Source organism: Bactrocera neohumeralis, chromosome 5 (genome assembly GCF_024586455.1).
Source record: "Bactrocera neohumeralis isolate Rockhampton chromosome 5, APGP_CSIRO_Bneo_wtdbg2-racon-allhic-juicebox.fasta_v2, whole genome shotgun sequence".
Taxonomy (NCBI): domain Eukaryota; kingdom Metazoa; phylum Arthropoda; class Insecta; order Diptera; family Tephritidae; genus Bactrocera; species Bactrocera neohumeralis.
The window spans coordinates 25,092,689-25,117,584 of NC_065922.1; the positions used below are offsets into that span (position 1 = coordinate 25,092,689).

General features: G+C 33.8%; 1 protein-coding gene across 1 annotated transcript in view; it reads left to right on the top strand.

The window, feature by feature from the left end:
• Positions 1 to 24,896, top strand: part of LOC126758732 (polyhomeotic-proximal chromatin protein) — a 174,721-nt gene that overhangs the window by 119,106 nt on the left and 30,719 nt on the right. Inside the window, 1 exon segment of the mRNA XM_050473105.1 lies at positions 18,510 to 18,555. The gene's annotated coding sequence lies outside the window, so the exon portion shown is untranslated.

The window sequence follows — 24,896 nt, forward strand, 5'->3', positions numbered from 1 at the left end:
ATTTTAATCTTTTATATGAGAAAAAAATTAGAAAAAGGGCTGTTTTTCCCGAGGAACCTTTTATATCAAACTTGGAAAATATGTTTAACAATTCAAAAAAAAATATTTGCTTCCACAACTATTTTAAAAAAAATCTCCAATGCAAAGTTTTCATATATTTTATGCAAATTTTCTAAAATTAATATGCCTCTTCCTGTGTAGAAGCAACTTGCCAAACGCATATGCAACAGTGTGCTTAAAAATAACCAACATGCAACATGCGTTTACACACCGGCGCCACAGCAAAATGAGAGTTCGCCGGATGAAAGGTATTGGCGCCGCGCCATGCCAAAATATTTCCGAATTTATTTACATTCATTCATATGTTGCATGTGTTGCACTGATTGTGTGAATGCGCTTTGGCCCAAGCAATCCACTGCGCCTGCGCGGATTCGCGCTGTTGCACACAGCATGGAAAGTGAAAGCGTTTCGCTTGTTCGCCGCTTATGCGCGCTGATTGCACTCCAATTTTGCATATGGACTTTTCCGCAGCGCGGAGATAATAAAAAGGCGCGCACACCAACTTACCCACATACATATGTATGTAAATGCAAGCATATGTTTGGGCACCAAAAAAAAAAAATAGCAAGTTGTAAGCGCAATAACATGCTTGCAACTGTGGCAGTTAAACACCAGCGCGCTTAATTGATTTCTTTCTTTCATTCCGGTCGGAGTTTTCGTGCTTTTAAATGTAGTTGTTGTTATTTTTGTTTCAACACTATTTTTATAACTCTTTCGCTTTGCTTTTCTTTTTGCTGTTTGTAAGTGTAAAGCAGCAATTCGCTTTAATTGCCGTCGAACTGCGCGGCTAAGCTCCGCTTGCATTGTGGCAGGTTAATTGGTGTGGCAGCATTTCGCGTCGACTGGGTAACGCAATACGCTAACGAGCGCGCACCAAAACGCCTGCCAAATACATACATACGCCAAGCTCAATTTATGTGCGCACATATGCAAACATATTTACATATAAACACACATGTAAATATGTATGTGAGTGCAATTAGATTTGCAAGCGCTTTCAGTTTCAGGATGTGAGCGCATTTGTTGGCCGTAAATCGTTGCGGACTTTGCACCGCGCCGCACCGCGCACCCGATTTATCTCATTGTCGCTGCTGGTCATTTGCTCGCCTGGCAGCTGGCATTTTCGCTTAATGTGTTTATCGACATGTCAGTCAATTTTGCCGGTGATTATCGCATTGATTTGCCGCAGCGCGCTAAGAAAAATGCAAAAGTTTTACGTTTCACTCAAGCGGACGGCCGGCATTCGCTATTTAGTGTTGGCTCGTGATTGCAAAAACAACAAACTTAATGAAAATAAAAGAAATATAAAATGAAAGAGTTTTGAGGCAAGAAAGCAAATAAAGTTTATGCAAAATGCAGCAATTTTTGGGTCATTAAGATATTTCAATGTGGTAGCCTCGCAGCTGTCTCATTACACCACAATTTAACGCCAATAATGTGCGCATTTTGTTGGCTTACAAAAGTTTGTGCAAATTTATGCATTTCCCAGCTGTTTTGTGTACAAATACAAATTTTTGCAAGAGATTTGCATTTGCGATTTGAGCTCGTTTCAAGTTTATTACGAATTTTATGGTTTATAGAACGTGATTCGAGAAAGAAAGACAAAGACTGCAGAAGTCAAATTTATTCGAAATAATTTGGTGGGGTATAAGTTCCCTCAGTTTTTGAGATATCAATCGAGATTGCATACATTCTTTGCCCTCCTAGAAGCTTTTCATTTATCAGAATCGCTGGTATCGAATCAGTATTATTTGTTTTATTTGACAGGATATCTGCATGAAATTCGGCATAAATTGTTCCAAGGCAAGGTTGAAATCTCCGTACTTATATTGTGACAAAAAAGCACCCGAATTGTATATAAATTCCCCGGGTAAATGTTGTTTCAAAAAAAGTATTTTGCTAAGTTGGTAGAACTGTCCTTAATTACTATGCCAAATATCTGTCAACTACAAAAAGACAAGCTTACCAGTTCAAAAGCCTTCAAAGACGGTCGAGAGATCGTTGAAGACATGCCTCGTTCTGGACAACCTTCGACATTTTCAACTGATGAAAATATTAAAAAATTGAAGAATATGGTGCTTGAAAATCGTCAGGCAACTATTAGAGAGACAGGAAGAGAGCTCGACATCACACAACAATTCCAACCAATTCGCCGGGTTCGTAGAAAGTATGTCATCCCAAATGCTTCAACCATTGTATGGTGATAACTTGACAGTGGAGGAGAAAGTGTCAGCTACTACGTCTTGAAAGACGCTACAGTTGTCTGGCAGTTTGAAATAAGAGTGGATAAAGCGCTCTCAACAGAAGACTCCCACCTTTTTTTGAACTTCGCTCCACCCATGAAAAAGCTCATTGCGCCTCTTTCCCAGCGATCCTGCCACAAATACATAAATATCACTCGAAGGTATAAGCGCTAAGAAAATACTACTAGAAATATGCTCCGCGATGCAGTGATTCAGTCAAAGTGAGAAAGGATTTTGGATTGTCGCTTTCTCGAATCCTTAATGTATCCAGTTTCTACAAGTCTGATAGCAAGTACTTGCCGGCTATTTTCACCACAGCTAAATGCAGAATGGTATTAAGTGCCATCGTTGCAGTAGTGGGCCAACACCGATACCAACAAAAGTCGCTCGTATTGGTCGTGTTTTTCCGAGCGCCCTCCACCAGACAAATCCACCTTAGAACAGTATTGTCTTAATGTCTTAATTACATCGGTTTCCTCGGGCAAAAAATAGGCTTTTTTCAAAAATGTTTTTCTCATATAAAAAATTAAATATTTTATTCGAATTTTTTTATTGTTGCCAACGAAAAAATTCTGAAATTTTTGGCAAAAAATATTTTAAACTCGACCATAGCGGCATTTTCGGTGACCCCTCGTAAAAAGATGAGCTCGCGTTGGCAAGATAACTCTTTACAGGGTCTTCTAAAGTGAAAAAACCCTTAACTTAAAACTTGGACATAAGAAAAAAGTGAAAATTGGATTTTCGGCAGATATTTTTACAAAAAAATTTAAATTTCAGTGAAATCTTCGTGACTTCCTCCAGGTTTTTAAGAATTGTATCTTAAGGACCTGTGTAAAATTTCATGAAGATCCGTTGAGTGGTTCTCAAGAAATCTTTCCAGTTTCGAGAAAAACGTGTTTAAAGACGGACAAGTTCTCAGAGCTGTATCTTCGAAACTAGTACTTGGATCACCTTGAAAATTTAGAACAGTATTCTAGAGGTCTTGTAAAATTTAAATATACATTAAAAAAAATAGATTTTTTGAAACCCATGTAACTCCTTAAATATCATGTAATTTAAACACTATTCGCAACTTTAGCTGCGGTACCTACTAACTACACATATATTCAATACGCTCTGACAACCGTAATAGAAACACTAAAAGAAAAATCTTTTAAAGAGAACTGATTTTCTAGTAACTGAACACCAAAAAACAGACACATACCTAAAAGATTTCAGTTAATCCTTAGAAGTTCCGAAAGCATAAACTTATTGTATTTAGAATAATTTTTCATTTAAAACAATGATTATACTTCAGGAAAAATGTTGGCTTGTGTTTCGCTCGCAGCATCTTAAGTTTATTGGGATCTATCGGCGTCTTTAAAAAATCATGTTCCATCCTTTTCTCGTCCAATTATTACCATAAAACTCTTTCAAATATACTTTTCTATAAATGGTAAGCTTTTTTTAACATATGAAACAAGACTTCACACATTTTGTCTGCAAAAATTTGATCAAATCAATAGTCTTAAGGCAAATTTCCCAGTTACCATACATATTGGTAAAACCAAATTCCAATTAAGAATCTATGAACATGGTCTACAATAGCAACAAAACCAGTTAAGATGAAAAATATTCTATAAATAAAAAAAGAAAATAAAAACGATTAAAAACGAAACTATAAATTAAATAAAAAACGGCAAAAAAGCAAATAAGCTCAAGAACTTTATGGACTCACTTAAATATTTACAATGAAAAAACAAAAAAAAAAAACTAAGAAAAAAGAGGCAAAGAAATACAAACAAGTTTAACCACTTTGCGCGACAACAAAAGCACCAGCTACCGGCCAATATTTTGTCCGACAGCCAATCAGTCTGCCGGCAAACCATTTCGACTAAAGTTGTGAAGCGAAGCAGCTGAAGAGTTGAGCGTTGCGGCGCGAGCTTGAGTAAAATTGTGGCAACAGCGAACAGCTGACCGGAGCCAAGTCAAGTTCAGTGGAAAATAATTATAATTGGACGCTGCTGTGTGGCAAATATTTGAAATAACAGAAATTCTTTGAATGCGACTGCAAACCAAGTGAAATAGTAAAAAATTAAAATAAATGAAAAATAAATAAAAAGTGCAATTCTTGTAACTCTGCATACGTAATCTAATAAATATGTAGGAGTGTAGCGTGAGTTAGGTTTATATAATGGATTTATGGTGAATAAACGGTGGTAAGTTGAGAATAACAAGCGTCAAGCGCTGCAGCAAATTATAAAGAAAAATTTCAAATAAAAAAATAAAAATTAAAAAAAAAAAGTAGAAAAAATAAAAATAAAACTATATTAGCAACAGTGGCAATGAAGTGTCAGTCACCAGTAACAACAACACAAATTATTGCTGCCACCATTGCCGCCAATATACTTATACACAAAAGTACTGGCGTTCGCGGATGCATTACAATAGCGTGCTTTTCTTACTTCTCAGCGCACATATGCATGTGTTTTCATACATATATATAAACATATTTACATATGTGCTTATATGAGCGAGGCATTACCTTCTTAGCTTCAACTCCGTCATTTATTGTAAAGGCAAAATCCCTGTTTGAGTCAATCGCGCTTGCTTTTTGATCTGCGAAACTTTAAAGGTCAACCGGCTACAAAAAAATAAACAAAACTTTTTTGCATATTCATAAGTTTAAATGTTTACATACGCTAAAGTCATTATATACTTATATTATTATACACTTATAGGCAAGGCGGTCTGACTGAAGTCGGTTACCCAAATTTTTTTTTTTAATTTGAGCCTAAATATTTGGTATAAAAAATATATATTTTTATAGCAAAAAAAAAATATAAAATCTATTAGCTATTGTAGTTAGAAAAGACTAAGTGTAACCAAAACGAATTTACTATGTCTTCAAATTTGAGCCCCACTTTAAAGGAACAAAATTTTTAATAATTATAACCTTATGGTTAAGAAGGGTTTGGGTGTAGTCAGAGAAATGAAAACATTATAAATTGAACATTTTTTCTTTCCTTTGACTCTCCTAATAGTTATCCTGTTTTATTATATTAAGAAATTTCAACTTGACTTGACAGAAATTTGAAAAAAGTTAATAGTTTTAAAAGTAATAGCTTCTTGTGTTGATCCAATTCCAACCGCAGCTTCTTGTGGTGATCATCACTAATCTTTGGAGAGTCATTTAAAATCTATTGGACAGAAAAAATTAGTTTTAATAGTAGATATTTTTTTTTATCCACAAAATGGCGGCCTTAGGAAATTTTGTTTAAGATTTTCGGGAAAAACCAAAGGTTAATTGTTTATAAAATTCTAATTAAAATCAAACACGTTTGAATAATGCACAAGTGTTCAAAACGCTGCATAAATTGCATTAGCCGAACAAATTAAATTCATCAAACCGAACGGTTTTTGAGCTACATTGGTCACAAGTTTTTAAAAACAACACATTTGAAGTTTCACACGAATGTTCCAGCGCCCCTGAGAACTCTTTGCGAATTATCGAATAACTTGAAATGTTTTTATAGAATTTACTTCAAATCTTTAAAGAATAGTTTTAAGTAAGGTATAATAATTAATAATTTAAACAAAATGCAAAAAAAAAAATTTTTTTTTTTGAAAATTCGTCGTACCCCCAACCATTAAGCTGCCGAGCATCGTCAAATTAATTTTTCAAATATTTTTACATAGATATATTCTAATATATAATTACTATATAATAAATTCTTGATTTTTAAGTTTTTTTCAAAAGCACTCAACCTTAGATAGGTAGTACAAAACCTTAACGTATTTTGAGAACCATAAATAAATTCTATATTAAATTCATGAGCTTCCATAGGCTTCTCGGGTGGTTTGAGGGTTTTACAAGTCCCTACTTCGTCGGATATCACGAAACTTAGTTATTGCAGTTTATTTGCCAACTAAATTTTCAAATATGAATTATCATTAATGTTTTATATAGGGTCTTCCATTTCGTGGTTCCCTACTTTTTTTAAAGAAGAAATACAGAAACTTTAGATTTAATGGGAAATGTTTATTATCGTTCGAAAGAACATTATTTGGTTTTTATTTTTTGAAGATTATCCCTTTCTAATGTTGCCCGCGGTTGCGTCTCAGATGGTCCATACGCTGAGTGTAATTTTAGGTGAGTCGTTTGAACATTTCGTCTGGTAACTGACGAAAGGCACACGTAATGCTTTGCTCCAAGGCCAGAATCGAAGCGGGACTGTCAGCATAGACCTTAGACTTTACTTATCCCCACAGGAAAAAGTCTAACGGTGTGAAATAACACATCATTTTTTCTGAAATACGGACCGATGATTTCGCCAGCCCACAGACCACACCTAACCGTTGTCTTTTCTGAATGAAATGGCAGCTCTTGAATCTCTTCAGGTTCCTCTTTGTCCCAAATGCTAAATTTGGGTTGTTTACATACCCATTGAGCCAGAAATGGGCCTTATCGCTTAACAAAATTTGGCTCGAAAACGTCGGATTTTCTTGGAACTTTTCAAGAGCCCATAGAGCGAAGCTATGCCGCTTGGGAAGGTCGAGCGACTTCAGTTCTTGCACTGTATTTGGTACGCTTTCATTTTAAGGTCACAAATGCGCCAAGTCGTTCCGTACGTCAGTCCGAGTTGGTGCGAACGGCGCCGGAAGGTCTTCGTGTAAACTCTCAACTGCGGCTGCTATATTTTTTCTGCACTACGTGCTGGACATGGCCATTTCGGTTGAATATTATTTAGTAATGAATGCTGGATTTCAAGATGAGCGATGGTGTTGCAAATAGTACACGCAGTAGGCCGATTATGACCATAATTGAGCGAAGCGCACGAATCACATTCTTACGGAACGTGAATTTTCGTAATAAAGTTGAACGATTTGTAAACGTTGTTCGCACAAAAGTCTATTCATGATAAAATGCCAAAGAATACTGACCAGAAATATCATGACAGCTTGACATGACTCACTCGAGATCTGTCAAAAAAAGGCTATTGAAAATATCTCTATTTGGATCACCCGTTACTACATATGTATAATGATTTCCGTTTTCCTAAAACACTTTTTGTCGAATATGTCGATCAGTGTATGTACATATATGTAGTGAATTGTGTATATATATAATTGCTTGGATTGTGATCTTATGACGTTATGCACCTTAAGGAATTTCCCAGGCTTTTCTCGCAAGAGTATAGAGTTACACCCGAACTTAGCCATTCCTTATTTGATTACTATTAGTACATCTTCAAAAATGATATGCAGGATTGTGTCATTTATAAAATTTCTAAAAATAGAACCACCTTAATGTGCATAAATATATACATATGTATATGTCTATGATTTTATAGTTTACCCATGCATTCATGTCATTTTATATTTTTCCATGTAAGACATCATCATCTGCAATTCGCAGTCATGTTCGCGAGCTTATAAATCGTCAAAGCAACAAAGCCGTGCATAGCTTCAAGAAGTGCTTGAGTATTTTGGCAGCGTTGCCTGGTTGTTGTTGTGTCTGCTCATAAACACCATTTATTTGCTTTTGATTGTTGCTAATTTTTGGTGTACACGTTGGTTGTAAAGTTTTAGTTTAACAGCTTGTTCGCCGTGGGAAATTTGCCGAAAGCAACATTAAATACTAAAACTAAATGCGCATGAGTACGCACACACATACATACATTTATGGTCTAAGTGCTTAAATGCTTGCACGCGTTGATATGGCAAAACTGCATACGTGAGGATGAAAAGTGCACTTTTTGATGAGCTTGTTAAATATTTTTCTACTAAAATAAGCGAATATAATAATAACAAAAAAGTTGTTACATTTCGAAAATATGCGCGAACATTAAATGCAACGTGTGAGGTTAACAAATTTCACCAAAGTGCATGTAAAAATGTAAAATTTTGGGTGAAAGTTTATCTCAGCTAATTTCATTTAAAAAATACAAAATAAATTGTTGTTTTTTCTAAAAATTGAATTTTTTTTAAAGAAAATCGAAATTTTTCCAAAAAATGTATATAGTATATATTATATATATATTATATATATGTATATGTAACTAAAATTATGAATATATAAAAATACGATGAGCAGTACTAATGTTTGAAACACTGGATGAAGATAATCCAATTACTGTCTTTAAATGCGTTTTACTCAAAACTGTGTTTTTGACGTCGGTTGGTAAGATTTCTCGAGAACCACTCAACCGATCTTCATGAAATTTTATGAAGGTCTTTAAGATACAATCCTTAAAGACTTGGATGAAGAAAATGTCGCAAATTTTTCACCGAAATTTTCATTTTTTTATAAAAATATCCGCCAAAAATTAAATTTTTAGTTTTTATACCCTGAACAGGGTATATTAAGTTTGTCACGAAGTTTGTAACACCCAGAAGGAAGCGTCGAAGACCGTATAAAGTATATAAATATATAAATATATCATTGAGCAGTATGTTGAGATGAGTTGATTTAGCCATGTCCGTCTGTCTGTATATATACGAACCAGTCCCTCAGTATTTAAGATATCGTTTTGAAATTTTGCAAACGTCATTTTCTCTTCAAGAAGCTGCTCATTTGTCGGAACTGCCGAAATCGGACCATGGAAAATTTTCACATTTGACAAGATATATTCACGAAATATGGTTATTTTCTAAAGCAAAAATGTAATATCCGAAGAAATTGTTCAGATCGGTTAACTATAGCATATAGCTGCCATATAAACTGAATGATCGGAATCAAGTTCTTGTATGAAAACTTTTCACATTTAACAAGATATATTCACGAAATTTGGTATGAGTTATTGTTCATAGAAATAATATAATATCGGAAGAAATTGTTCAGATCGGCTCACTATAGCATATAGCTCCCATAGAAACCGAATGATCGGGCTTGTGTGGAAAACTTTCGCATTTAACGTGGTATCTTCACGAAATTTGACATGGATTACTGCTTAAGGTAACAATATAATCTTCGAAAAAAATTTTCAGATCGGCTATATGCTATAGCTTCCATACAAACTGAACACATATTTACTAAAAGAAATGCACCTGTGAAGGGTATATTAGCTTCGGTGCAGCCGTTAACGTTTTTTCTTCTTTTCCTTTTTTCTAAGTTAAGGTTTTAAGTAAAACACGTATTTTTTCACTTTAGATGATCCGGTAAGGAATTATCCTACCAACGCGGGCACATCTTATTTCCAAGGGTCACTGAAAATGGCGTCGCAATGATTTTTTTGATTAATATTTTTTTCCAAAAATTTCGGAATTTTGGAATTTCTTTCATAATAGTGTATAAACTGAACAATCGATATCTTCAAGCAAATTGGCACGGTGTATTCTTCGAAATAATTTTTTCAGAACTTGTTTGTGTTTTATAAAATAAAGAGTTAGAGCATAACTAATAGAGGTCATATACATTTATTTGAGGTTTTGAATATAAGAATAAAATATAGCTGCATAGTTTATCAGTTATATAATATTTCAATTTTCGAATAGATAGAGGTGACCACGACTGCTTCCAAGCGGCTTATGTATTTTTCCATAAACATTACTACGAATGCCTTCATTCCACTATGTCGTCACCCTAAATCCGCTTATTTTACTTATTTCGCCGAAGTATTCAATAAAGTTAGATTTATTGACAGAAAATTTCAACCGAATTCGACAGAAATATATTTAATACAATAAATTAACCCTTGTTTGGGATTAAGTTAAAATTCTTCCGCAATATGCACACACGTACATATGTACATATATGTATGTGCATTATGTGAAAATGCGAGGTGCGTCGGTGAGGTTTTTCCATGACAAAAAGCTATATTTCATTGCAAAAAAGCGATTTTTTTCTGGTGCCAACTTGTAGTAACGCGTTTGTACAACATTTAACCGAGTTCTCAACAACTAAGTACCTACCTATGTGTGTCTGTATATATTTACATTATGTGGTGAGTGGACATTTCTCATTCTACAACTGGTCGTTCGCAGCGTTGTTTGTTAGTTTGTTCGGCGGTAATTGCCATTTGTGTGCGCATTTTTATTTTCATGTGCTCATATAATATTATTGCGATTGCATATGCTCGTAAGCGAGCTTGTGTGCTAAGAAATACATACTCTAGCTTATAGCATGTGGGTATGTGCAATCACAGATGTTGCAATTGCAGCAACGCACCTTTTAAATTGAAGACGAATGACGCACAGTATGTTGCAAAAGCGCCAGTAAATTGCCAAGAGAATAAGCTTTGTGCAATACATGCATACAAATGCTGAAATATATATGTTTGTCATAAATATATGTGTGCGTATGTGTATGTAAGAAAATAATTCTGTCAGTGCAAGTATTTCCTTACAAGCAACCAAATAAATTTACGACATTTACAGCGAATTTGCCAAGTAATAGCCGGTGTTTGGACTTATGTTTATTACACGGAGGTGTGCTTGTATTTACATACATGTACATATATGTGTGTGTGTAACTTTGTGTCATTGCTTGCGTACATCAATTCAGTATTGACAAAGCGATTTCGTTGTGTGTCGCTATAAATACTAAATTTGTACGAAAGGAAAACAAAAACAATAAAAAAACCAAAAACAAAAAAACAAAATCAACAAAAATAAATAAAAGGAAACTTAAAATTTTAAGCATTTTTCGCACAACTCATCTAATGCGCACTATTTCGTTATTTGCCTTTGTGTGTGTGTGCGAAAGTGGGTTTTTGTTTTTGTCTCTATTTCTGCACATTTGTATTTGTCAGCTAAATTTTTGTTTTTGGCTTAAAAAATATCTGCCTTTATTGCTTTTTTTCCTTCCTATTATTATTGTCCGTTGACTTTGCAAGAATCTCGTTTCCTCTTTGGCATCTTTTAAGCCGATTTCAAAAGAATGCTTTATCACTTTTAATTAATTAGAGTTGCTCCATTGTATTCTCAGTATATTTTAAATTAAATAACGTCTTACATAACTCATGGCATTATAACTAATTTGTGCTAATTATGACAAATGTTCTTTATTGCTAAGCGAATTATAACAGAAATGCTACACGGTTGCTGTCGCCAATATTTATTTATGTTATGAGAGGTTAGTTCACAATGAAAATACTATTTTTGGAGAAATAATTCTACTGCTTAAAGTTTTTACGATTGAGGAAAAAAATTTCCATTGTGTGCCCCTATCCAAGTTCTTAAGGGGTGAGGCCAGTATACATATATAAAGCTCTAAAACTTAATTTAACTTTAATAATTTATTCTCTATACCTCTACGGGCGATCATGCTTCTTGCGCCTCGTATTATCACAATATAGAAACTTGCGATAGGCATTAAGTAACATCATTGAAAACACTCACTTTCGGAAAAAACATGTTTCCAATCTTACATGCTGAGTTGACTGACCCAATTTCTTCGATATAACAGTGAAATGGACACACAATTATTTTATTGGGTAGTCGAAAAAGTCTTTTCGTATTTTGTCAATAGATGTCGTTGCAGTCGTACAGATATGAAGAGTTGTGAGTATGTGAAGTTTACGGAGACGATGCTGTATCAGTTCGTGTGTAGCACAACAATGGTTCACTTCCTTCCGTTCTGGAAATTTAAACATTTTGATTTACACTGATGGGATAATGTCTCTAGCAGAAAAATGGCAAAAAGTAGTCGACCAAAATGGTGTGTATTTGTTTATTCATTTATTAGTATAATTATAAAAAAAAAATAAGTTGAAGTTTGATTGAAAATACGAAAAGGCTTTCGACTACCCAGTATTATACTTTAAAGTCCTGTCCTGGCCTGACCACTTAAGTGAACCATTTCTTGATTTTGTATTAAACGTACTTTACTATGAGTTAAAAATAGCATGTTGCATAAATTTAAAATTCTTAATTTATTTTTAAATACTTATGTCGTCCCACTCAAAGTAATGCCCCTTATCCCAATACATTTGTGCCAACGTTTTTTTTAATCGAAACAGTTGTTAAAGTCAATTTCCGGAATAGCTTTCAATGCGCTAGAGATTCACGTTTAATGTCTTCAATTGACTCAAAACGGTATCCCCGGAGCGATCGTTTGAGTTTGCTGATTAACTAGAAATCAGGCGTAGACGGTGGTTGCAGAACGATATAGATTGAAAATTTGGTAAAAAAATCACGAAAAATCAATATAGTATGCTATGGGGGATTATTGTGGTGCAGAAACCAATAGTTGTCGGCTCATAATTGCGGTTTCCTTTTATGAATAGTTTCACGAAAACAACGCATAACACTCAAATAGCATTCCTTGTTGATTCGGATTACACCACACCTCATTAATCGAAGAAAACTGTCAACCTAACCTTAATTATTGACAGTGGCGTAGCTACAACTTCGGGCGCCCGGGGCCAAAGATGTTCTGCCGCCCCCTTTATCTACCTACCTACAAGTTTCATGAGGTGGTTCGAACAAAAGTGAATTTTTACAAAATACCTTCGATATTAAGTATATAAAATTTAGGAACTAGAAGCCACGCTAATTCTGTAGTTCCACAATTCTCACAATACGGTTTTTGAGGAAATTGATAGTAAATTTACAAGACATCTTATTAAAAGCCATAGAAAAAACCCATTTTCTCCCTATATCTTGTACACTTTTGACACAATTTGCAGGAATTTTTGCCCGAATTGGAGTTTTTAAATACCATTTTGCCGCCCCCAAGACGTTGCGCCCGGGGCATTATTAGACCAAGTGAACCAGCTTCATGAAAATTATTGGTCTTTGAGCAACCCTTTTATTTTTCTTTTTAATAAAATTAACAAAAAAAAAATCTGAAATACGGACGAGTTTTCATGTTCTTTCTTCTTCTAGCTAACTTTCTTCTAGATCTTGAAACCTGTATAAGATAAATAATAGCATCTTTCAGAATCGAATGGATTTCTTAATACTTTTTGTTAAAATTGTTGAAAAATGTACTTCAAAAGGACATGTATAATTTTAGTCCATCAACCTTGAGAATATTTTTTCCCGATTTTTGATTTATAATATAGGTTTTGTTGTGAATTCATATAATTTTTAATTCTGATTGGTTATTGTTTAAGAAACGTTTATTTCACATAAAATATGAAAAATTTTATGGAATTTAGTTTTTCATTAAATTTTCAAAATTAAAATTTTACTATTTATGTGTCCATTTACTCAGAAATGTGCCTCAGCACAGACGACAGTTTGGAGGAAAAGATGTTTACTCTGGAGAATAGAATTTTATAGAGCAATTTTCCACTTTCCTTTTTCTTGGTTTTGAGTGGTTAAATTTACAAATTATTTCGAATGGAAATACCAAAGACAGAAACATTGATAGTTGGCTTGTCATCTATCCCTTTAGATAAATCTAAACCTGAAATAATACCCAATACTTAGCAGCTTCAAAATGCATTAGGATCATTACCTCAAATTGGTTTAAGAAATTAGTGAACTGTTCTAAAAACTGTGTTGTGGGTTTAAGTGATGAGTTAATTTTATTATTATATATTTTATTTCTGTTTATTTAACAAATATCTCTTTTTCGAATTCATTTACTGTAAAAAAAATGTTAAATTGACTGAAAAAACTAAGTTTGTTTATTAAATAAAAAAGTGTATTTATGCATTAATCTTATCTATATATGGATATGTAGTACCTCTATAATGAAAATATACTCCACCAACCACACCTAATCCACACCATTAATATTCATCGCATTCAATACAAACTTAATTGTTTATTGAAATATTCAACCGATATGGTCTATTACGTTTTGTTATTCAAGATTAGTTTGCATATTTATTCAAGTGAACGAATATTCATTTCTATAGACTAAAATATAAAATATATGTATTTCGACAAATCAATTTTCCCACGCTTTTGTATGCACTGCAAGCAAGTCATTCCAGCTCAATTTGCGGTTAGTCCGAGTGAGGCGCGTTCGCCGCTGACAGGTGTGTGCGTGTGAGTGTCGCAAGCAAGTGTGGAATTGTGAAAGATTTGTGTCGAGGAAGCGCTATAAAATACAATAATAAAAAAATACACAAAAGTGATTTGAAACATAAACAATAAAGCGAAATGTTGCGAATTTAACAAGAAGCTGCAAAAATGCAGATGAAAGACTGACCGAAAGTAGGTTTTGTTCTTGTAGCATACTCTTTGCGGTTGCCGAATGCTTTACTGAATATTGGATTAAGATCTGTATACTTGTTCTGACGGAATCTTGAACTCCTTAATTGAGAACAATTTTGAAATTTTTGGGTTTTATTCAACAGTTCATAGCTGAGGATTTCTATTTATAAAGAAGTTACTTAAACTATAAGTTCTGTATATAAATACTGCTTTTCGGACCATTTGTCAATGATTACGTTCAAAGTTATTAGAAAAATTATTGATATCTTAACCATTGCTTGATTATTTCAAAATTTTTCGCTACTGGCTGCAACGGTTATTCCAAAATACACTCTTTCAAAAATGATTTGTGCATCTAATTTTATTTAACAGATTTATAAACTCAAGCTTCGATTTAATTCCAGCTAATTTCATTAGCTTCAGTTATTGTTATTTATGTTAATTGTACTTTTCTGTGTTTTATGTTAATCAGCATGCAATACTTCCTTTTGTAGCTGCCACTTTTGGTTTCAAATGCATGGTTTTATCTTTACTGCTAACTTATTGAATCGATATTTGGTAATCAGCGAATTAAATTAATTGAATGGTTGTTGACAGCTTGAAATATATTGATGGCTTTAGTTCGTTCAAAAACTGCATAATCAGCAACGAGTTTCTTCTACACACACGTCTAACTAGATGATCGCGAATGTTAGTGTTACTTATTAACCCATTGGCGTAAATAATCCTACTATGAGAGCGAATTGCATATAAAATTGTGGAACTTTAAATACAAATATCTCGAAAACTATAAGTCTGAGGAGGGTATATGAGTATACATTTTTTAATCCTGAGGACCTTCTCTTTCCGTTTATACCCTCAAATCGCGGCGCCAAAAGAATCGTAATCGTGCCTTTAAATTTAACACAGAATATTTACTTAATAATATTTGGTTCTGTAAATTTCGCTGTATTCATGTTGTTTCAATACGATGCTTCCACATCAGTAGTTAAAATGTCAGAAAGACTTCAGTGGAGAATTTTTAATAATTTATGAAACTCAGTTAGCTACACAATCAGACAAACATTTTTCACAGTTTGCCAAGCATTTTTCCACATACGTGGAGTTTTCTCTATTTTTGACCAGTGTTTCTGAAAAATGTTTCGATTTGGATCAAAATTGTGTAATTGCAAACAAAGAGATTTCCTAAGCATCATATTTCTCATATTCATCTTTATTTTTTAGCGCTGCACCGTTTTGTGAGCTTTGGCTCTGTGATCTCCAGACATTTCGATGTGTTGCCATTTTTCCATATCTTACACCAATTCCTCGAACCATCTTGAACTTATTTTTGCTTTAGTATTGAACGCTTTGGCTTTTAGTATCCATCGATCTCATGATTTCTGTGAATAGATCTATTGTTGATCTTCTGGGTCTAAAACAGACATTAATATTTTGAAAGACATTGATATTTTGATGTCATGTTAAGAAGAGGCATTCTATGATAATTTTTGCAGTTACCATCGTCTCTTTGAGGATGGGGACTATTTTTTGCTGAATTCCAGTTTTCTGGCAACGATTCACTGTTCCTGATCAAAGTTGTCCAGAGACAATTTTTTTTAGTGAAATCAAAGATATTCGTTTTAGTTGTTGTGCTGAGTTCAGCTGTTATCCTCTCCGGGTCATTTATAGTTTTTCTTGTGGTTGATAATTGTAAATATTTTTGACGTGATACAAGAATCGTAGCATCCGTCGCCTTATGCTAGAAAATCGGCAAACTTTCATTGAAGCAATTTGTCAAAATACTGTTTGTAAACTATGAAGCTGTCTAATACTTTTGGTTCAGGTTAATTTGAAAGAACTCAAGGAACATATAGCTTTCATTTAATACATCCCAATTTGGGAAGTTAGTATTTGTTGTCACTAATGCAGGCGTAGTTCTTAGATACGCAAGCTATCGCTCAGTTCCACCTAATGTAAAAAGTTTTTGATATTAATAACGGTCTTCCCTCGGTAGACAATTACAAAATCTTCCACCATGCATTTACCAAGAAAAGTTTCCCACGCAATCTATCAACCATTCCTGTGTTTTTAAAGTTATAATATATCTGATTTGAGAAGTAAAGTCCTCTCTCGACGAATAAAAACCAAACTTTATAAGTTACTTATTATTCCCATCCTGCTATGTGGTGAAAAGGCATGGAAGATGACAGCATCGGATGAGTCGACGTTAAGAGTTTTCGAGAGAAAGGTTCTGCGGATGATTTATGGTACTTTGCGCATTGGCCACGGCGAACGATGAGCTGTATGAAATATACGACGAATGGTCGAAAACACTCTAGCTCTGAGAGTATTCAACACAGTACCCGCCGTGGGAAGCAGAGGAAGAGGAAAAACTCCTCACCGTTGGAAAGACTAGGTGGAGAAGGACGTGGCTTTGCTTTGAATCACCAACTAACGGCGCTTTGTGAAAATAAGTAAAGAGCGGTGTTTTCGCCAGTTAAGAAAAATATATATCTGATCACCTTATTATACAGGATTTGTCCGAGAATCTAAAAATAATTTATGAAACTAATACTCCCGTTTGCGATATTATTCTCTGAAGCAGTTTAACCCTTTGCCCTCTACTCTAACTGATCTTTTTGAATTTGTTTTACAAAAATTACTAACAGGCATCTTGTGAGCAAGGTCACAAGGGTTAAAATCAATTTAAGATATTACTTATAAATTCTAATAATTTGTCTTATTTAAGCTTCAGGCAGTGATCTTCTATTTGTCGTCTTAGAACAATTATTCTAAATTGTTTTTAACAATATTTTAAAAGCCAATCGAATTTTCGAAAATATATGCTACTTAACAGATTCTTATAACAGAAATATACGTTCCTAAAGGAATATACCAAACATAGTGATCAGCTAATTTACGGATCGTTAAACCAGTTTGCAGTTATCCAAGTACCCCACCTCCAACACATAACCTCACTGCACCAAAACCTATCACCACTTTGCCTTCACTGTCATTCATTCATGCTGACGTTCAATGAATTGTTGTTTAATTTTAGCCAAAATTAATTGAATAATCAAATAAACATAGTATTATTGCGAAGTAGTTAAAACAAAAAAAGCTTGTTATTTGACTGAACCGAGATAATGACATAAACCAAATTGAGTTAACACAATTTTGGCAAGCTCTACGGCGAAAACGCTGAGGCAGCAGCCGCTAACAGCTTAAATTGTAGTTTGCAAAATTTATTGCGAGGCATTTTTGGTAACTTTTTGATTGCTGATTATTAGTTTTTATTGAATATTTAACAACATTTAATCGCGCACATTATTGGTTTCACTTTAAGTATTGGTGTGTGTGTGTTTGAAGTTATTCTTATTATTACAGGTTCGCTTTGGGTTTATTTTTTGCATTTGCTTTATATTTTCTTGATGTTGCACATTTTTTAATCCAACCAAATAAAATACATACTAAGCATAATTGATTGTTTTCGTGTATTGACCTTGCCGCGTTTTTTTAAACAAAAAAATTTAATTTTTTTGATTTTTACTTTTTGCTGACTTTTTCGTTTTACTCTTGTTTTGCCACAAATAATATGGTTTACCATGTTTTACATTTTGTTTTGCTTTTGTTTATGCATACACATGTATTTTGTGTTTGTTATTTATTTATACTTTTTTTTTTGCTTTTCGGAATCGCGTGTTTGACTTCATTTAAAAGCGTTGCTTCCTTCTTCCAAGGCGGCAACATGCCACGTAAGCTTACGCGGAACTGAAATCATTCATATTCTGAGGAAGAAATATTGTAGGCCTTTGTAAAACAATGTAAACTAATTAATTTTTTTTTTTTTTGAAAAAAATCTCAAATTTGGTTACTTAAAAAAGATTTTTATTTTCTTCTAATAGCACAAAAGTATTTTTTTTGTCGTTTCTTTTAAGTGTGCAAAAAGTATAAACAATTTGGTTTTTTCAAAACATTTTATTATTTTCTTGCATACTAGTTTTTTATCTAGAGATTAAGTGCATTTGCTCAAAATTTATTTGCTATATTTAAATATAAAAAATTTTACAGTTACCTAATTTACCATGTTTATGGATATGATATTAATAGATTGATGCTTTTTACTTCCAGGCTTACAGAAAAAGTTATCGAATAATTAGAAACAAATAATTTTTGGGTAAGTTGAATTCAAAAATAATGTAATATATTAAAATATTTACTATATATTTTTACAAACCTAATGCAAATCTTAAATACGTTCTATCTGCAAGATTTTTATTAGTTTCTTTACAAAACAACAATATTTGTAATATATTCAAAGAAAAAATATTTATAATATATTTCTGAGTAAATAATCAAATGATTCGAAAGAACATTATATATTAAACTGATACATTTTTTGTAGAATAATGATTATCTCTTTTTTTTCTATGTTTTCAAACCTGCGCTTTCGTCTCAATAGTAAAAAATAGTAAAAAGTTGAGTCCAATAATTGAATATTCAAATAATCACCGACCCATTTGTAATTGAATGTTTACTTAGTTTATGAAATTCAGTAAGATGATTTGCGCTAAGGACAACAAGGACGATAAATGAAGCGAAACGGGAATTATCCGCATAGACTTTAGACTTTACTATATCCCCACATATTTTGAAAAAAGCCTAACAGTGTGATATTATAAGATCTTGGTGTCCAATCTACCAGCCAAAACTTGAAATTATCTGCTTACCGAAGTGTTCTCTCAACGAATCCATTGGCTGATGCGATGTATGGGAAGTGGCGTCGTCTTGTTGATCAAGAGCTTCAATTTCATATAGTCGGTTATCATGGCGAGATAACGGTCGCCATTGACGGTTAGGTTCTCACCGGGATCATTTTTGTAGAAATATGGGCCGATGATTCCACCACAAACAACACCGCACTGTTTTTTTGTTTCTTTTTCTATGGAATGAAAGCTCTTGAATCTCTTCAGGTTTGCCCTTCGTCCTAAATGTGCCAATTTTGCTTTTTACATACCTATTGAGCCCGAAATGGGCGCTGAACGAAATTTGGCTCGAAAACATCGGATCTTTTTGGAACTTTTCTAGCACCCATAGAGCGAAGCGTTGTCGCTTCGGGAGGTCGAGTGGTTTCAGTTCTTGCATAAGCTGTATTTTTTACGCTTTCAATTTAAGATCTCGACGTAAAATGCCTTCTGTCCGTCTGTATACTTATATACGAACTAGTCCATCAGTTTTTAAGATATCGTTTTGAAATTTTGCAAACGTTTTTTCTCTTCAAGAAGCTGCTCATTTGTCGGAACTGCCGATATCGGACCACTTAAGTTTGCCATAGACGAACGATCGGAATCAAGTTCTTGTATGGAAAACTTTCAGATTTGACAATATATCTTCACAAAAGTTGGCACAGGTTATTTTCTAAGATAATAATTTAATATGCGAAGAAATTGTTCAGATCCTATTACTATAGCATATAGCTATATACAAACTGGGCACATAGTTATGTTGCACCTGTGAAGGGTATATTTAGCCAATTTAACGTTTTTTCTTGTTTTTGAAGTTATTGCCTGATCCGTCTGTATATATACGAACTCTAGAATACCTTCAATTTGAACAGTTCATTTGTCAGTGATGGAGTCCATTCACTAATTAGGGGAGCAGGTGGAAATTTTAAGCGTTAAAAAAGGTTTATCTCGATTATAGTCAAAACTGAAAGTTCTAATAAAAATTTTAAATGACAATAGCTAATGAAAATATTTTGTTTATATAACCTAAAAATGTATGCGAAAATGTAAATTTTTGTGTGTTTTATATATATTTTATACAAAAAAAATTGTTTTCTTTCTTAAAATTTGACGTAAACTTAAGTACTTGTGTCACAATATCGAAAATAACCCTAATAAATTCCATTCAAAAGTTTTCAGGTCAATTCAGACTTCAGACTTTTTTAAGTCAGTTGGTTTTATTTTTGTGGAAATATCTTCTTCTTATGGTATAAAATATATATATAAAAATTTATATATGATGAATTATATATATGAATTTTATATTCATTTTTATGGTAAGTTTTCTCAGAAACTGCAGACGTCTTTAAACAATCCGAAGCTGCTTTTTTCCTTTCTTAACTATTTTTCGTTGCCGATTTCTTCACTTACAAAAATGTTCCTTCTTCTTTATACTCGACTTTTCGAAGTTTCGTGTTATTTTCTCAACATTTTTCAAGTAAGTTTGTTTTTTCTTAGAATAATGTCTTCTAACCAGAAAAAAGTGCAAAATTGTATACCCTTCTCAAAACTTTATAGTCAGAGTTGCTCTTAATATTTATTTTTTCTTCCGATAGCAATAAATTTAGACTAAGTTTTTCTACTAATCTTAGTGAATCTGTCAATTATGTGAAGCTCAATAATAGAAGCTTTTTAAAAATCTTCCTAGACCACTAAGACTGTCTGCTCTCTATCAAATTTTCTTACTAACAGCATTGTTCAAGTATGTAAATGGAAGGCAAAAAATATATTTCTTTATTGGCTATCGTTCATTTGGGTATAAGTATATGGTGCCATAAAAAATAATTTTAATTTTAAATATATTTTTTGGGACAAAAACGTGTCCCTAATCACGATTAGTTAGCTTAACATAACCTAACTCACGTCACGTCACTATTAATCACGTTGAGAAGTCATTAAATTTTGAGGTTATCTGTAATATTCTCGGTAATTATGAAACTATGAATATTATTACATAAATGCAGCATGTGATTTCTTACCTATGGAAAATTGTTGGATTTAAAGCTAAGCTACCGTTACTTGTAATTAAAAGCGATTGCCACATTAGTGGCATGACATGACCAAATGTCAATGAAGGCGGAAGCGTTTAAGACATGCAAATACACACACACACACATACAACCGCGACCATGCACACCTACACAGGCCAAAAGCAGGCGGAGCGTATTTATTAAAATGCATTTATGTAAGCGCAAGAGGTTGCTCATACGCCAGAGCGCATGTGTAAGAGCGTGTGCTGTGTGATTGTTTTGCTGCAACATGCGATTGTTATCTTAATTAAACACTGTCAGTTGCATTTTTAACCAATTTGGAGTTCAAGTGTGACTTTTTCAGCAGTCTCTGCAGTCAGCTGCTGTCTTTGTCCCTATCTCATATAATTATTACATAATGGCACTTCTTGCCTTTTATGTTAATTATGCTGCGGTGTCAGCTGTTGCCGCTGTTGGGTCCGCTTGCCTATCTACAAACATACATACATACGCTTCGTGTGTCTCGTGCTGTGTGTGGCTTCTGTTGTGTCAGCTCATTTTCCACAGCATTTCAACGCAACGTGTGACTTTATAATTATACAAAATTATTTGCTGTTCTCCTATGTTATACAATTATGTATATTTGTTATATATCTATATATATATATATGTATGTATGTATAGTATATATGATTATAAAAATGAACTGGTATTTCTTGCATGCTGCAGCTGTTTTCTGTTTATTTATTGCTACCCTTTTCTGCTTTCATCATTTCTTAAGCAGGTTATGTAGTCTACTTTTACCTTTTTTATCGCTTGCCACTCGCTTTGACTGCTCGTTGTGATCTTCCCGTTTCTTTTGCTTCATCTTCGCCGCCTCGGTTGACACGAGTTGTTTTAGAGTTCAAGTTGAATGTCCGTTTGTGTTGCAAGCGTAACATTTCATGCTTTATCTGCTATAATTTTTCAGATATTCACTTGCGTGCTGGGCTCTCTTCTCCATCTTTCGATTTCAACAACTGTAAATGGGCAATTACAGTTGTTTGCGGCAGATAAAGAATTCTTTGAAATCAACTGTTTTATAGTGCTATTTCATAACATTTTATCCCACACTCGAAGCCTTTTAATTGGTTTGAAATATTTTCTCATTTATGAAGATTTTAACTAATTTAATAAAAAAACAAAAAAGAAGAAGGGAAAAAAACTATAACTTGCGCCGAAGCTTTAATACCCTTCAAAGGAACGTTTCTTATAGCTAAAAAAGTTATATACCAGGTGTACCGGTATGAAATTAGCGTTTTTTTTGTGAAAATGAAATACTAATTTTGAACGAAAAAGTAAAAAAAAAAAAAACAATTGTTCAAAGTATTGACCGTTGCTTTCTGCACATTTTGACTACCTTTCTGAGAATTTGTGGTTACCATGTCAATAAAAATGTTTGTCTTTTGAAGCAAACAAATCAAACACCAAATTTTCAACTTCTACGTAGGAATCGAAGTGTTGCTCTGCAAATGGGTGTGCCATCGATGAAAACAAGTGGTAATCGAAAGAGGCCAAGTCTGGTGAAGACGGTGGATCCCAGCCAAGTACTTTGATTGCAACCTGAACCGATTTGGCTTTGTGTACAGGTGCATTGTCATGTAACAAAATAACTTTGCCCCGTCTTCTGGCCCATTCTGGTCGCTTTTCGATCAACTCGAAGCTCAAATTGATCATTTGTTGTCTGAAGTGATTTGTGTCAGCGTTAGATGGAAACCCAGTGCCGTGTTGCAATGCACACAGCGAATATTGAGTTGGTACAAGGCAGCTAGACGAGACAGTCGACACAAGCGCGCGTCGCAATATTTCAATTCTATGATATTCTTATACTCATATTTTTTTAATATATTTAATACACCGGTATCAACGGTCCAGCTACTTTGTTTTTATTGACATTCGTATTAACAGTTTCACTAGAAATCCAGAGCATTGCTTTCCTAACGAATCTTTTTTAAACACTTTGTATCTTTCCCATGGCTTTCAAGCGGTCTAAAATTGTTTGTTGTGCAACATCCAACATGACTGCCATTTGCTTTTGACTCAAAATATCATCTTCATCCCATATTGCTTGCAGTTCGGCGTCTTCAAACTTTTTTGATGGATAGCCACGTTCTTCATTTCTTCCATCAAAATCATTGTCTCTGAACCGTTGAAACCATTTTTTGCATAATGTTTCTGATAGAGCTTGATGACCATATACCGCGACAAGCATTCGGTGCGACTCTGCAACATTTTCTATTGAGATAAAAATAGTCTGCTTAAGAAACAAATTTTCAAGCAAAATCAGAGCTAACTTCGAGATGATTCAGGTTGTTTTATGAAGTTTTGAGAACATTTGCGAATCCATAATTCCGGGTGAAGTCCAATAATATCGACTACGGCTGTTGCATTAAAAGCAATGCAACAATAAACAGCGTGAGTGTTGTCCAACGACAAAGAAAACCATTTTACCGGCGATTTATTTCTCCGGCCGTTTGTAATAATATTTTCAATGAAAAATTTCTCGACACATGTTAGGACATTATTTTTAACACAAGATATATAACATATGTATATGGTCATCATCAAAAGGGGGGTCTGTCATTCGAAGCTGTTGTTTAGTTTTCATTGAGAGCGATTTTTTACGTGGCGGGTCCCAAACCCAACGCACACGCTGGGGAGAGATAGTTCGCCTTCTCACTTTAGCTCGCCTTCAAACGGATTTTATTTGGCTACCCAGAGGACACTTGGTCTAAGACCGGAAGTCGTGAGCTGCTTGAGCTATATGTAAAAGAATCGTTTCTGGCCACTCCCAAGTGAATGGCGCTCAGAGAACTTTCCTCACTTGCGTGAACTTCTACACTTGACTCCATCCTTCACATCAAGATATAACATATATTACGCAGAGAAATGTTAAAGTCTTTTAGAAACGGATACTAAGTGCTTGAGTAAGAGATGGATATTTATTGCTTCCATAAAGGAAAAACGGCTCTTCAGCCATAATTCTAGGAAGAGGTTAACTGAGTTTCTTTACATTATGGGCTTACAAGGGATGTTCTTTGGTCACTTAAGCAAAGTTGTTATACCAAAAATGGTCTGGGAAATGAAAGAAGTTCAAAAATATGAACTTAGTTGCCGTTCATAATTTAATAATATAAGTTAAATGTCTGCCGTCTGTGAGGTGGAAACCAACTTATATCTAAACAAGCATTGTCATTCCCACAAACGATTAGTAGAATATTTTTTGCTACCAGAAAAACAAGTCTCTATCAGTGAGATCACATTATTTCCGATATCGTCTTACTGTTACTACGTAAATTGACGATCTATTTAGCATAGTTAGAATAATCCGATTAAGGAACACAACTTTGCCGAAATCGTGCCTTCAAGTTATGTCATCTCTTACCCAAAAATTGCCAAAATCGGATTATATATGTTGAAGTTCCCAGATACCTTAGGCTTAGGTTCACAGCACAGTTGTTTTTACTGAAAACTTCGATATGATTGCAAATCAGAGAAGATATTTTCCCAGTAATAAAATTTCTTTCTCAAAAATGGACTAAGTCAGGTTTATACTTTCCCTAACTCATATACATATGTATATTTAATTCAATATGAAGATCTTCAAACTCTCAGAATACTTTATACCATATCAATCGGTCATTTTGTGAGCTATCCTAATGAAACTCGGAGGTAATTTGTATCTAATTATATAATTCTTCTTCTAGCCCTAATTAGAAAATCTC